Source organism: Lemur catta, chromosome 8 (genome assembly GCF_020740605.2).
Source record: "Lemur catta isolate mLemCat1 chromosome 8, mLemCat1.pri, whole genome shotgun sequence".
Classification (NCBI taxonomy): Eukaryota; Metazoa; Chordata; class Mammalia; order Primates; family Lemuridae; genus Lemur; species Lemur catta.
The window spans coordinates 59,843,394-59,857,965 of record NC_059135.1 but is presented as its reverse complement, the minus strand read 5'-3'; the positions used below and the strand labels follow the sequence as shown (position 1 = coordinate 59,857,965).

General features: G+C 41.9%; 1 long non-coding RNA gene across 3 annotated transcripts in view; it reads left to right on the top strand.

The window, feature by feature from the left end:
• The window catches only part of LOC123643707, a 134,332-nt gene that overhangs the window by 56,302 nt on the left and 63,458 nt on the right, over positions 1-14,572 (top strand). The window lies entirely within an intron of this gene.

Genomic DNA, 14,572 nt, shown 5'->3' with positions numbered 1-14,572 from the left:
ATCAAGTTCAATTCTTATCCAGAACATTGTGGTCAATTGTTCGTCAAACCTCTTTAAGTTGTTATAGGCACACAGGGTTCACTAAGTCCCACAGTAGCCCATGATAACATTGGTCTGTTCAGTTGTTAGAAAGTTCTTATTTATATGGAATACTTTTCTTCTATTAATTGTCAGATATATACTCAAGAGGTTACAGAAGAAGAGTTATCATCTGCAGAAGACTGCTGGGGAGACCTCTAGGAATGTAACAGAGTAGTCTCCCCTCCTCCTACAGACATGGAAGGGAAATATTGACAGTGAGGAATATGTAACAGAAGGAATGGCCTAAAAAAAAAGGCAAAAATATTTTTTCTCTTTAATACATTCTCCACTCCTTTTTGGGAACTAAAACCTTCACCCCTGCCTCAGGCCAGTGGTTGGGAGGGGCAGGGTAATGTCTTTTGTTCTTTGTGCTATAGGAGATGGCTGAGCCCCACCCTGACTGGCAGGCGAAGTCCTAGAGGTCTGGGTGGGCCTCCCAGGTGGGTGGAGGTCACAGGATTGTCTTAGGTGGAGATGGGACCATCAGAATCATCAACTGTAGTTGAATAGCAATTGTCAGAAGCTGAATGGCCTCCCTTTAAAAGCTCTATATTTCTATTTATTAAAGATGGCATTTCAGACAGGAGTCTCCATCCTCCTCATTTGCTGGCAAATTAATAAATTTCTCTTTCCTTCTCCTGAAACCACTTGTGGTTGTTCTGATATGGCCCCAAGGATGAGTGCCAAGCTTTTAGTAACAGGAGGAGGAGGAGGTATTGGGGCAGAGTCTTAAATTCTGGGGGAATTTAGGGCGGTGGGAGAAGTGGAGGGGCAGGTTCTGGTTCAGTAGGTCTCTTACTTAGAATCACACTTGCTAATTATTAATCTAGATCCTCTAATTTATGCTTTAGTGCTAATGAATGTCTCTATTTTAAATACTGAAGAGCAATCAACAATATGTCAAATACTGTAGTATCATTTCATAGATGATATTTAAGAAAAGGAGTAAACTTCTCAAATGCCCCTCACTCATAAAGCAGATGATTATCCACCCACTGCAGCTGGGCTTGCTCTAATCTAATCCTGAAATGCTAGATTTATCCAGAAGGCAAATAAAGCAGGCAGACACACAGCTGTTCAGAGAACAGTATGGTGTCAGGGTGAAAAATTATGATGGCTGAAGATGAGCTATAGAGGCCTGTGGGAGCACAGCTTTAAGCCACATGGCTTCACTGTGTGGGAACCACAGTGGGAGCTGGTCGCCCCTTGGTTACCCATCAGGATACGACAGCTCCTATTTAAAGCCAGGAACACAAGTTTTAGTTTTATGCAAGGGAGCAGTCTTCTGGGCTTCTCCTTTCATGAAGAACAAAGTGACCAGAAATGTAACCCAAAATATAAATGACATAGTACATACATGTGTTACCAAAAGCTTGGTACTTGTTCTCAAGCCTACATCAGAAGAATGAGAACAAGTGGTTTGAGGAGGAAGGAAAGAAAAATTTTATTACCTTGCCAGCAAAGGAGGAGAATGGAGACTCCTGTCTAAAATGCCATTGTCCCCAATAAGCAGAAATACAGAGCTTTTAAAGGACGGGTTCTCAGCTTTACGCAATTACTGTTCAACTACAGTTGATGATTCTGATCCTCCCATCTCTGCTGAAGACAATCCCCTGACCTCCACCCAGGACCTTTCTTTACCAGGTCTAGGCCCAAGCCATCTCCTTTAGCACAAAAACAAAAGACTTACCCTGCCCCTCCCAACCACTGGCCTAAGGCAGGGATGCAGGTTTTAGTTCTCAAAAAAACAGTGGAGGATGTTTTAAAGAGACAGAAAACATTTTTGCCCTTTTTTTTCAGGCCGTTCCTTCTGCTACACATGTAAGGAAATGGAAAAACATAGGTCTATTGACAGCTTCACTGTGAGTTTTTCTTTGGAAGAGAGGAGCATTTGTGTTGGGAAAAAATGCCAAGGTGTGGGCTAAAGGGTGTGTGTGTGTGGGGGGGGTATCTCCTAGAGGCCTGGAGGTGCTGGGACCACCCTGGGGAGTTCAGAGGGAAATATTCACTTGTTAATTTGGAGAAAGAGATGAAAAATGAGAGGAGTAGAGGAGGAGCTTGGGCAGTGAAGCCTGAAGACTGGCTAGAGGCCATGCTCTGGGATGCAACCCTTCCTTGCAACCACTCTAAACCTTCAAACAGTGCAACAACCATAACACATTTATACACTGAGTGATGTAAGTGGATTTTTATGGAAACTGCTCTAGTGTTAATGAAGTTCTCTATTTTAAATACTGAAGAGCAATCAACAATATGTCAAATACTATAGTATCATTTCATAGATGATATTTGTGAAAAGTAGTAGACTGTCAGAGAAGAGACTGTGTTTTGCATCTAGAGTATTGTGGAGTTTTACAGATACAGAGGGAAAGAACATTGGTTTATGGCAGCAAAGAAAGTGTGAGAAAGAGAGAATTTGCAGAAATTATGAAGTAGGCACTTACAAATGTGGAATGGGGTTTAAGATCAAGTTTAACCAGATCACCTGGGGTGCCAGGGGCTCACAGCTGACATTTAGGTTACCCATATAAAATGATTTGTTGCTAGGAAACTTTCTACCTCCAGCTAACATTTTTTTAATTGCTTAATTTTCTTTTTTAAAATGTCTACTTTGAAAGGTCAGGCTGTCTTCTAGAACAGGGAACATCTCCCACTGTGTTTGTACAATCAAGCAGCCCCTTCTGCAAAGCCCTAGGGATTTCTAAGCCCTATTTTTCTAAATGTTTAAACTTATTTTCCTTCCCTTGTCTATTCTTACAGCTTTTAAAAAAAAACTAAATTCATTTTGAAATGCTTGGAGACATGGAGTACATTAAACCTAAGGTCATATTACTCAATTTCCAGTCTGTCCTACATCTTTCACATAGGGGAACAGTAGTTAAAAGGTGTAGCTTAGAAAAAATTTGTAAAGACTTTATAATAATGCAAAATTATTTAAGAAAAGTCAGAAATCACCCAAAGACTGCCTTTCTGGGATAAAATAATTTCTGTTTTTTCTTAGAAGAAACTTTACCTTTTTCTCTCCCAGAAACTAAGAATAAAGGAACAATGCTGCTCTGTGATGGGACTTGACAATAAAAAGCCTGAATTCCTTTTTCTGGAACTGGCCTTGTTATCCTCCAGCAAAACAAAATTTTACAAGTGACAAATACATAGCTGCTACTGTGCCTTGGAAATAAAAGTTTTCAGTCTTTCAGATTTCAAATTGCAACAAACTGAAATGTTGCCAAAGATATTTTTCTTGTATTGTTGCCTGCTTTTTTCCTGAACCACCTCTTCTTTTTAGTGCTATATCAAATTACTGAGCCATCTGCTGAGGTTAAGCAAGGTAATAATTGTACTTAAACAACAGACACATTTTGGTTTAAAGTTTTGACTCTTTGTTTCTTTCAAAATAATATTCAGTGCAGGGGCTAATATAGGTTTTCCTTCTGGTTTATAATTTAAATAAGTTAAATATATCTAAATTAGAAAAATTCAAGTCATTAAATGTTTATTGAGCATCTTGCACGAGTAAGATATACAAGCATACACTGACAAAAATAAAACTAAATATGACATGGTCTTAGGTCTCCAGGAGCTTATAATTAGGAAAAATACAAGTCAATGTTTATTTAGCAATTGAAACATGTGAAAAGATATGTGCTGACTGGTATGCAGTTGAGTTATTTTAAGAATATTCCAAGTAATTTCTCTGAAGGTTCTATGCAAAACAAGAAACCCAATTTAATTATCTAAGACAGCTTCTTGGATGAATGACCACATCACATTAAAGTGCTACTTTATTGAATGACAATCATTATAGTTAGGAAAATCCAATAAAATCATTTGTATGTCTATTGGTAGAATTAAACATTTTCTCTTTTATACCCTAAATCTCACATCAAATACCTAAGTGTTTATGACATTCCAAGGCACCATGCCATCAGCTATGAAGGATAAAAAGCTTTAAAACACAATATCTGTCCTCCAGGAACTTTTAGTCTTATTGGCCAGACAAGGTTCCCAAATATAACATAACTACAAGAAATACAGAATTCCAAAGGAGGAAGAACTAACTTGCATTAGGGTTATCAGGGCTGGCACATACAAAAGACTAAGGGATTGACAGAATTTTATACTGGTCTGGGGTATTTAGATGAGAGAATGGCAAGAACTCAGGGGCAAAGGCAAAAGGTGCACAGAGCATTTTTAGAGTAAAGAAATACTTTTAGTTATGCTGGAATAAAGTTTCCTTCCTGCTGTCATGGGCAATAAGGCCCAAAGAGTGTGTTGAGGCCATATTATGAAAGCTTTTGTAGGGAGCAAAGGCTCTTCCCACCTAAAGTTTACTGAAAAATCACTGAATTGAGGCAGATAGATTAATAGGAGGAAAAAGATATACATTTATTTAATGTGTATACATGGGAACCCTCAGAATGAAGATTCAACTCTTCAGTGAGGTACAGATGTTTTTAAAGACTGGGGGCTTGGAAGCCGTAAAAGATGCTTTGAGAGGGAGAAAGGAGGAAGCTTGACTAGTTAGCAAAGGTGGGCTTGTTAGGTAGATGAAACCTTACAGTCAGCACCGCTCAGACAGAATAGATGGTAAATGTTTCTTTTTAGATGTTTAAAGGTGTCAGACTCTCAGTTAATCTTTCGTAGATCAGGTAAGGATAGACCTGGCTATATTAATGAAGATTCTCTACAGATGTAAATTCCTCCCTACAAAAGATAGCTTTGCAGTGTTATTTCTCTCTGTGAGACTCGTGTCTGCCGTCTCAAAATATGTCAAAGAAATATATTTTGGAGTAAAATATTTCTGATTTCCTTCACTTTGAATACAGGCTATGGGGTTTGTACTTTATCCTACGAATGAAAGAGTTACATGGAAAGTTTTTGAGTAAGCAATTAATGTCATCAAAGCATCAATTTAATAAGATGATTCTCAAAGTGATGCAGAAATTATCTTGGAGGGAGAAGAGCCTGGAGGCATTGTAACAGAAGTAAGGGTCTGAAAAAGGGCAAAATGTTTTACAAGTTGTCTTGTGAAAACCCCTGACCCTTTTTGAGGAATTAAAACCTGAATTCCTGCCTGAGGCCAGTAATCAGAGGGGCAGAAGAGTGTTTTTTGTTCTTTGTTTTAAACCACAGGAAATGGCTCAAGGGAATTTTCTGCCAAAGGGCATGAAGTCATCCTCTATGGAGATAAGGCTGACTAGGACCATCAACCATAGTTAAACAGCAATATTATGAAGCTGAAAACCCCCTTTAAAAGCTCTATATTTCTGCTTAAAAGGAGGACAGTGGTTCTTTAAGATAAGAGTCTGCCATCCTCCTCATTTGCCAGCAACTTAATAAACTTCTCTTTCCTTTTCCACAAACCACTTGTCCTCATTCTTCATTCAGCCTCAGAAACAAGTACTGAACTTTTGGTAACAGAATTTGGCATCTGGATGAGCCCATTGGTGCCCTGGTGGAAAGGCACTCCACAACTGCTGCTGTGGTTGGAAGAGGTGGGGAGCAGCCCCAGGTCAAGTCATGGTTCTTTGCCAGTAGGAGCAACATCTTTTCAGGGTGAGAGAAAAAGGGACCACTCCAGCAGCTACTGGAGCCTGCTTAGCTCCAGGGAACTCCCATCTCTTCCTCCCCGAATTAGACACAGTTCCATGCAACCTAAACCTCGTTGAGGAAAAGGAAACAGATTTGAGAAGAGTTGTGATGTCTCAGCCATTTTGATAAATTCCTCAGCGTCCACACCAAGATCTGTGATTCTACTCATTTGGGGAAGGTTTTTGAACCTTCCAGCCCTGTGGCAGGGCATTTGTTTATGGCACTGTTTTGTAGTGGAAGTCACGGTTGAGCAGAACTAGGGAACCTGGGGAATTCATCCCCTCTTAGGTTAGGAGAATTTGGTTCTTACTTATGTGGTTCCCATTTGTTTGTAGGCCTTGGCATTTGAGATTGTTTGCACTGGGAATTCCCTCTAGTGTCTAGTTGTCAACTTGTGTTTGTTGTTGTTTGTGAGTTTTGTCTTAACATGGAGGCTCCATTTCTGTTCCATCTAAAAGTCCCTTAGAGAGAACTTTGGCTGATTGGTTAACTTACAACTGTAAGTCTATGTCTAAAAAGAGAGTGGTGTTATTATAATACTGCTTGGCCAATGTATGTGCTGGAATGTGAGGAGAATTGACTGTTGAATGGAACCTTCAATTTTTATACTATCTTATTTTGTCAAAGGTCAGGTAAGTAGGACAAGATTCCATATGTAAGATCTTTCATGCAGTTGTATAATAAAGAGGCTGAAAGGCCTGGGACAAAGTTAATGGTAAGAATAGTCAGGCTGGGCGCAGTGGCTCACGCCTGTAATCCTAGCACTCTGGGAGGCCAAGGAGGGTGGATTGCTCGAGGTCAGGAGTTCGAGACCAGCCTGAGCAAGAGCGAGACCCCATCTCTACTAAAAATAGAAAGAAATTATCTGGCCAACTAAAATATATATAGAAAAAATTAGCCGGGCATGGTGGCGCATGCCTGTAGTCCCAGCTACTCGGGAGGCTGAAGCAGTAGGATTGTTTAAGCCCAGGAGTTTGAGGTTGCTGTGAGCTAGGCTGATGCCATGGCACTCACTCTAGCCAGGGCAACAAAGCGATACTCTGTCTCAAAAAAAAAAAAAAAAAAGAATAGTCAGACACCAGGTGATAAAACTGGGGAGGAATTAACCATGTTGGATCTTTCAGTCCAAACCTCATAGAACATGCTCCCCTGCCGCCAGCTCCACACTCTCTGGGGAAGTTGCCACGGGCTTGGCCATACTTGAGCTCACACTCCTGGGGCCTGACTGACCTGTCCGCCACAGCCCCCAATGCAGTGGTCACAGAGTGCATTAATGAAGGCAGCTTTCCCCCACAGGACCTAAGACTGGCTCGGGAAGTGGTCTCATGCAGAGCCAGGCCTGGAGCAACTTCTGTTGCCTGCAGCTGCTGTCACCATCTTGGCACTATGAGAAGGGCTGGGGAGGGCACCACTAGAATTAATTCTTCAGTCCCATGCCCACTGGGTTATGATTCAGGAGCAAGAATGGTCTCTCCTTCCAAGACCCACCAGGGAACTTAATTTGGCTAGAGGGCACCCATAGCTGGGGCAGGGAAATTTCCATTATGGCAATATCAGATAGGGGCTTGAATACCCAAGGACAGACAGCAGGGTATTATTGGACTTACACAAATTGGGATCCTAATGTGAATGCAGATGGTGTGAGAATAAATCATTACTGAAAGTGTGTTCTGGCATGCCTCCAGACGGGAGTGCCTAGACTGAAGAGTGACATTTAAGCAATGTCCAAGAATTACAACAAAAAGTTAATGAAGATCCTTCTGAATTTTTGGAATGCATCTCTCAGGCATATCAGAAATATACAGATACGGATACAGAGGCCCTTGAAAATTTGTGCATAGTTAATATGACTTCTATAAGACAGAGTGCTTCAGATGTAAGGAGGAAGCTGCAGTGTGTGGAAGGGGCAACTGGCAGGAATCCCTCACAGCTTGTTGATATTGCCTTTAAAGTATGTAACACTAGAGAAGAACAGAGTCCAGGACTCAGATGACAAAGGAGGGGCCCTGGAGCTCCATGCGTCACTGGTGACACCTATCCAAATATCCCCACAGGAGCCCTACGATTGACAGTAAGGACTCTATTAGTGGACTTTTTAATTGACACAGGAGTGCCACCGCTGCCAGGGTGTGTGGGCAGAAGCAGTCCAGGGGCCTCCCTGTGACTGCTGCCCTGGTCCCCTGGCACTAGCCATGCACAGCACTCCACAAGCCAGACAGCAGGTGGAGGCCAGGCAGTGGCAAGGCAGCTTTCAGTGAAGTGGCAGCTGAGGAACTTGTCACTGTGGGCCCAGGAGGCAGGCCTTGGAGAGCCGCCGCCACCTCTCCCACTGCCACTGAATCTGGCAACCCCAACATCCTTGGTGGCCATGCTGGACCTGGGCGAGCAGCAGGAGTGGTGGGAGCTATTCCAGAAATGACAGAAGCTCACCTCCAAGGGTGTCACCAAGCTCCTGCTGGACAGCTTCTGAATACCAGGGCCTGGTGAAACACACAGGAGGCTGCCACTGTGGAGCAGTTCCTTTTGAAGTTTGGGCCTCAGCAGATTTGCACATCTTTGACAGCAACTACATCATTTGCAAGAAGCAGCAAGTTCTATTCCTCTGAGGTCTACCAAAAAGTGAAGAAGGCTGTATGGTCTGCTGGGATCCTGGGATATGCAGAAAACATTTAAATTCCCCATACCAATGAGTATGGATTTGTGCACCATCTATGTGTCATTAATGATATTGTACAAGTGACTATGAAGTCACAGTGGAATGGCAGGACCCTGAGACTAGGATGACCTCACAGCACTACTGGACTGTGTTGCCTCAAGTGTCTAAAAAATCTCTCCTACGCTCTTTAGTGAGAGCTTAGCAAGGAACTTGCGAAACCTGCAATTGGACCAAGGGATTCTGTTATAAAGTATCACCCAAAAGGCATCAATTTGCAAACAGCAGGTTACTTATTTGGGATTCCAAATTAGCAAGAGAACCTGCAGCCTAATGTCAGACTGAGAGCAAGTCAGCTTGAATCTTAAGGTGTCCCAAAATAAAAGGCAGTTGTGTAGGTTTCTAGGAATGGGAGGGTTCTGTTGCATCTGGATCCCAATCTTTGGACTAATAAGCAAGCCCCTGTATGAGGGCCTTAAAGGGCCAGATGTGGAGCCTCTGATCTGGACCACTGACTGTCAAAATTCCTTTGAAAAACTAAAGCAGAATCCTATGACTGCCCCTGCTTTGGGGTTGCCTGACTTGCAGAAAGAATTTAAATTATATGTTCATGAGAAAAGCAAGGAATGAGCCTTGGAGTTTTAGCACAGATGCTGGGAGACATCCCACTGCTAGTGGCGTACTTGTCAAAGCCACTGGACAATATTGCGAGAGGTTGGTCTCCTTGCCTCTGGGCAGTAGCAGCTACTTGTGAGTTGTTATTAAAGACTGTGTCTACTCTCAATCCTGCCATCCTGTTACTAGCCAGAGAGAATGAGCCTTTGCAGCATGACTGTTTAGAGGCTCTGAAGGCTGTCTGTTACAGCCGAAAGGATTTGTCAGATCAGCCAATGCCAGAGCCAGATTGGGATCTTTTTACTGATGGGAGCAGTTTTATGGCCAATGGACAACAAAGGGCTAGATATGCAATGGTCACCAGGTATGGAAGGGATGGCACTGCTGCCTGGTGCTGCAGCCCAGAAAGCTGAGGTGATTACTTTAACCAGAGCTCTTCAGTTAACTGGAGGGAAAAAGTAAACATTTCTAAATACACTTTTATGGTTGTCCATGCTCATGGTGCCGTTTAGAAGGAAAGGGGTTGCTCCTGATGGCAGAAAATAAGAATATTAAGTATGTCACTTAAATAATAGCCCTGTTACAGGCCACGGCTGAGCCCAAGGAGGTGGCCATCATGCACGGTCCTGGTCACCAAAAAAGGCAGACATTTATGTTGCAAAAATCAGGCCACCAGCAGAGCTGCTCAGGAGGCCACTAAAGGTGATCTGTTCCTCCGGGTCTTGATACCTCAGCTAGATCAGTATAAAAAAAAAAAAAAGAGCTAAAGACTAGAGCTTTGACACTTGGAATGGCACAACTAAGTGGAAACAGAATTCTCATAGACTCATTCCTGTACCTGAAGCCTCGGTTCAGCCCCTTTATGAGGCACCTACAGGAATGCAAACATTATGGGTGTGATGCCTTAGTGGATTTGATGGGACCTCATTTAAGAGGACCCTGTTTGCAACAAATTATCCAACCAATAACTCAGAGCTGCCCTTTATGTGCTCAAAACAATCCAAAGACAGAAAAGTGACCTGCTGTACTGGGAACCCAACATGTGGGAACCCACCTTTTGATGATTGGCAAATTGATTTCACTCAGATGCCTAAAACAACTGGAAACTTCAAATACTTGCTTGTATTAGTAGAGACATTTTCAGGCTTGGTAGAGGCTTATCCTACCCAAATGGAGAGAACATCTGAAGTCACCAGAATCCTTCTGAAGGAACTCATTCCAAGGTGTGGGCTCCCTTCCTCCACAGAGTGATAATGGACCCTCCTTTATACTGGAGGTAACTCAGCAAGTAAGGAAAGCCCTGCATCTAGAAGGAAAATTGCATGCATCCTGGAGACCTCATTCTATGGGAAAAAGAGGAAAATTAATCATACTTTAGAGAAAAACTATAGCAAAATTGATGTAGGAAACCCATCTAAAGTGGGATAAGGTGTTGCTGCTTGCCCTCCTTCAGATAAGGGTAGCCCCTAGAGGCAGGCTTAAGTTAAGCCCCTATGGAATAGTTTATGGGAGACCCTTCCTAGCCCTCAGAGGTAAGTATGGTAATAGAACCATAAGTGAAGAAAACAAAGTAAAGCAATATACCAAATACTAACCACTATGCATGAGGGAGGACAACAGTTCTTTAAGACAAGAGTCTGTCGTCCTCCTCATTTGCTGGCAAATTAATAATCTTCTCTCTCCTTTTCCTCAAACTGCTTGTCCTCATTCTTCATTGTGCCTCAGGGACAAGTACTGAACTTTTGGTAACAGCAGGATGATCACATAAGGCTGGTTGGTCTGGGTGTGAGTTGGGAAGGATGGGCATCAGGTGAGTTAGGAATGAAGACCAGAGTAGATCTGTTTTTTGTTTGTTTGTTTTTGTTTGAATGGAGCAATTACATAGTCCTATAAATGAATAATATAATAAAAATGCCAAAGCTAACTATATTGCTAATCTTCATTCTTGAGGAGTAAACATTAATAGAATGATAAAGCATCTTATAAAAGACAGCCACATGAATTCTTTATCTGCATGATGTTCTCAAGAACATTGTTCATAATCTAGTATTACTCACGTTCTCCATGCAATTTTCCAAGTAGGCCCTTCTTTTGAAAGTTTAATCCTTAGAAGACTTGGTGTACTTTTGAGGAACTGTTATATTTTCTCCCTTCTCATGTTGAGAGCTAGGAAGCTCAGACAATTTTCCCTGAATGCCAGCAGGTTCCAATCCAGCCCTCAGCGTAACCACCACAGCTGTGTTTTTAGGTTGTAATCTCTGTTTTCTCCTTTGTTCTTAATTCTCCTTCTCTCTCCATCACCGTTACTCTTCACTAATCTTACTGTTGTGGTTTCTTCTCTTCCCTCTGTAAGTGTCTCTAGATGATTTTTCAATGTGACAAAGGGAACATCCATTTGATATGTGACAATTGCTCTCCCTCCTATGTCTCCAGCCTCAGTTTCTTCCCTGAGCTCCAGCATCATATTACTACACATTGTTTGTATTTTGCCGCACCCTTCAAACGGATGGTCCCACCTAGCACTTTCTTATGTTCAACTTCCAAACTTATTCAAATGTAGTCACTAAACCAACAGCATCAGCATCACCTAAGAACTTTTCAGAAATGCAAATTCTCAGGTCCCACTCCAGAGTACTGAATCAGAAACTCTGGGCATGAGGCCCAGCAATCTAAGTTTTAACAAGCCCTGCAGGTGACTCTGACACAGGCTCAAGTTTAAGAACCATTGCCCTAAAGAATGACTGTGCTCTTTCTCTCCTGGTTTATGTGTCTTTGGTCCACCTGTCATATTTGCTCTATGATCCTGGAAAATTCTTTATACACTTTTGAGAATAAGCATAAATTTTTAAAAGAGCTTATCTGATTGGTATATCTAATTATTTAATATTATCTTGCCACAGTCAGTACAGCATTTATAGGTACCCTATCTCATGGTCACTCTCTGGTCCATGCTTGAGCCACTCTTGGATGACCTGACAACACCTGGTCCAATCAGTAGCCACCTCTACTTAAAAAACAGGCTATTACTCATTTTCTAAGCAGAGGTACAGCAGATAAACCAGAAAGAGGACTGTTCCTGTCCAATAAATGTATCTTTAATTAAGCAGATGTGTGCATGACTTCAGCAGAGGGCTAGCTGGAATTTTCTTAGTTTGATAACCTGGATTCAGTCTCCTTTTAGGAAAGATAAGAGGCAACAATTATTGCCTGGCATCACTGGAAACAGTTCAAACCAAGGCAGTTTACACGTTCTGATTTTTGAAGGTAGTTCAAGTTGGTGTTGAGATTAAAGATTCCATAATAAGTGAAGTGGGCAAGGACCCAATTCCTAAATTACACAAATGCCATCCAGTTTACATCCTTTTTTTTTTTTTTTTTTTGAGACAGAGTCTCACTCTGTTGCCTGGGCTAGAGTGCTGTGGCATCAGCCTAGCTCACAGCAACCTCAAACTCCTGGGCTCAAGCGATCCTCCTGCCTCAGGCTCCTGAGTAGCTGGGACTACAGGCATATGCCACCATGCCTGGCTAATTTTTTCTATATATTTTTAGTTTTCCAGCTAATTTCTTTCTATTTTTAGTAGAGACAGGGTCTCGCTCTTGCTCAGGCTGGTCTCCAACTCCTGAGCTCAAATGATCTGCCTGCCTCGGCCTCCCAGAGTGCTAGGATTACAGGCGTGAGCCTCTGCGCCTGGCCCAGTTTACATCCTTAAAGGAAATGTATTGATAGATGTTTCCATTTATGTATAAAGGTACTATTGCTGCCCACCACCATCTTTTTAAAATTTGAAAGCAATTTATAAATCTAAATGTAGTGACGGTTTCAAAAACTGGTTTAAAATCTTCAAGTTGCTTTGTTAAGAGCAACAAGCAGCAGAGAAGGAAGGAATTTCAGTGGAAATATATTAAATTGAGACAGAACATAGACTAAGTGTTGGGGGTAGTTCTTGCAGTTTTGCATGGTGGCAAAGTAAACATGCAAGTATTTTTGCAAAATAAATGTGAATTCCTAAGATTTCTTCAATTATAATTTGAAAGATGTGGTAATCCATGCAGCTACTAACAGGGTCAAAGGCAGCCTTGATCTATAGCTGATTAACAACAAAAAAATAAACCGATAAAGATTCATCAGGTATTAATCCTGCACTCAGTTCCTACTGGGAGGTTTTCATCTCCTTGAAGAGTCAAGGTTAACACATCTGAAGCAATACCAAAGTACAAGATAAGAGATGGGTAAGTGCTCAATTACGTTATCCTTGACGTGCTTCTCTTTGTACACTCTTGGAAATCTCATCTCTCTCGACTTTATCTCATAAATATGTAGGTCAGTGTTTCTCAGTCTTGAGTAACGATGAACTGCTGCAAAAATTTCTCATGTTCCCTCAGTATGCAATGAAGCATTTTCATTATTATTTTACCTAAATATGCCCATCTAAAAATAGTCACTAACTGCTTAGCCTATGACTCTTAATTATAAAAAACAAATTTACAAGTTAAATACAGAAGAGCTATACATTCAACAGAATGTAAATTAATTTAGTGGCACGGATGATCTTTTACTGAAAAAAATCACCACTCCTATCCTGAGCATGGTTCTGCCAGCAGGTTCCTTTGTGTTCAATGGGCCTTTCTCACTGTGAGTCACGCGATGACTCAGCTCTTACCACTTTATTCAAACTACCGTGAATCTATCCTTCATACACTTCCTGTGGAATTTTTTTTGCCTGTAATTTGTATAAACACATTATATATGTATTAACTCTGCTTGCGATATTTTCTCATTACTTGGCAACAATTAATATACTGTGCTACAGATGGTCAGCCTGGTTGAAATACAAATGAAAAGGTGAGCAATATACTCTTGGGTGATACTTGATATAAGGAAGCTGTCCAGATGGCCCCAAATTTTCGTTTGTTACTTTTTAAAGATTACCATAGATATGAAGACATGAAATCCTCATTAAAAGGCATAAAAAAAATCTTCATTAAAAACCGAGTGCATCTGTGTTGGGCACAGCTGTGTCTCCTGGATGCCCCCTAGGAGGAAGTGTGTGGTGCCCCGGCTATCAGCAGACAGCCTCCAGCTCTCAGTTCCTTTAGAGTTTGCTCAGCTGCAAAGAGCTGCTGAGCCCACGGGCTCATCCTTCCCCAGGTGCTCTCACCCAGTGACTGATGGAGGCAGCAGTGTTAAAACCCGGGTAGTTCCTCCGAACAGGGAGAACTCTGATGGGTCACATATGCACCAGCCTCCCAGTGGGGTTGGCCGAGCTCTGTCAGCCTGCCTGCAGTTCCACTTTCCCTCCCAGTCCTGCTTTCTCCCCTCTCTCCTACTACGACAAACTCCATCGCAGTGTCGGCTTCTAAAGAACCCCATGAACAAGGGCTCCCCAAAATCTCTCTGAAGACCTCCCAGAGGGGTGAGAATGCCCCTTCCGTAGTCCTGATTCTTCTTGCAAGTTTCCAGCCTCAAAGTTCAGCTTCTGATTGTGTATTTCTGACGGTACTTCAAATTCAACAGGTCCAAATCTGATGCATAACTGACCTCTTAGGCATTTGCCTTAGAACGGTGTGTGTGTGAGTTTTCTGCCTTATAAGGGCATTACTGTTTTATTCCCAGAGCATCAATAGTTGGGA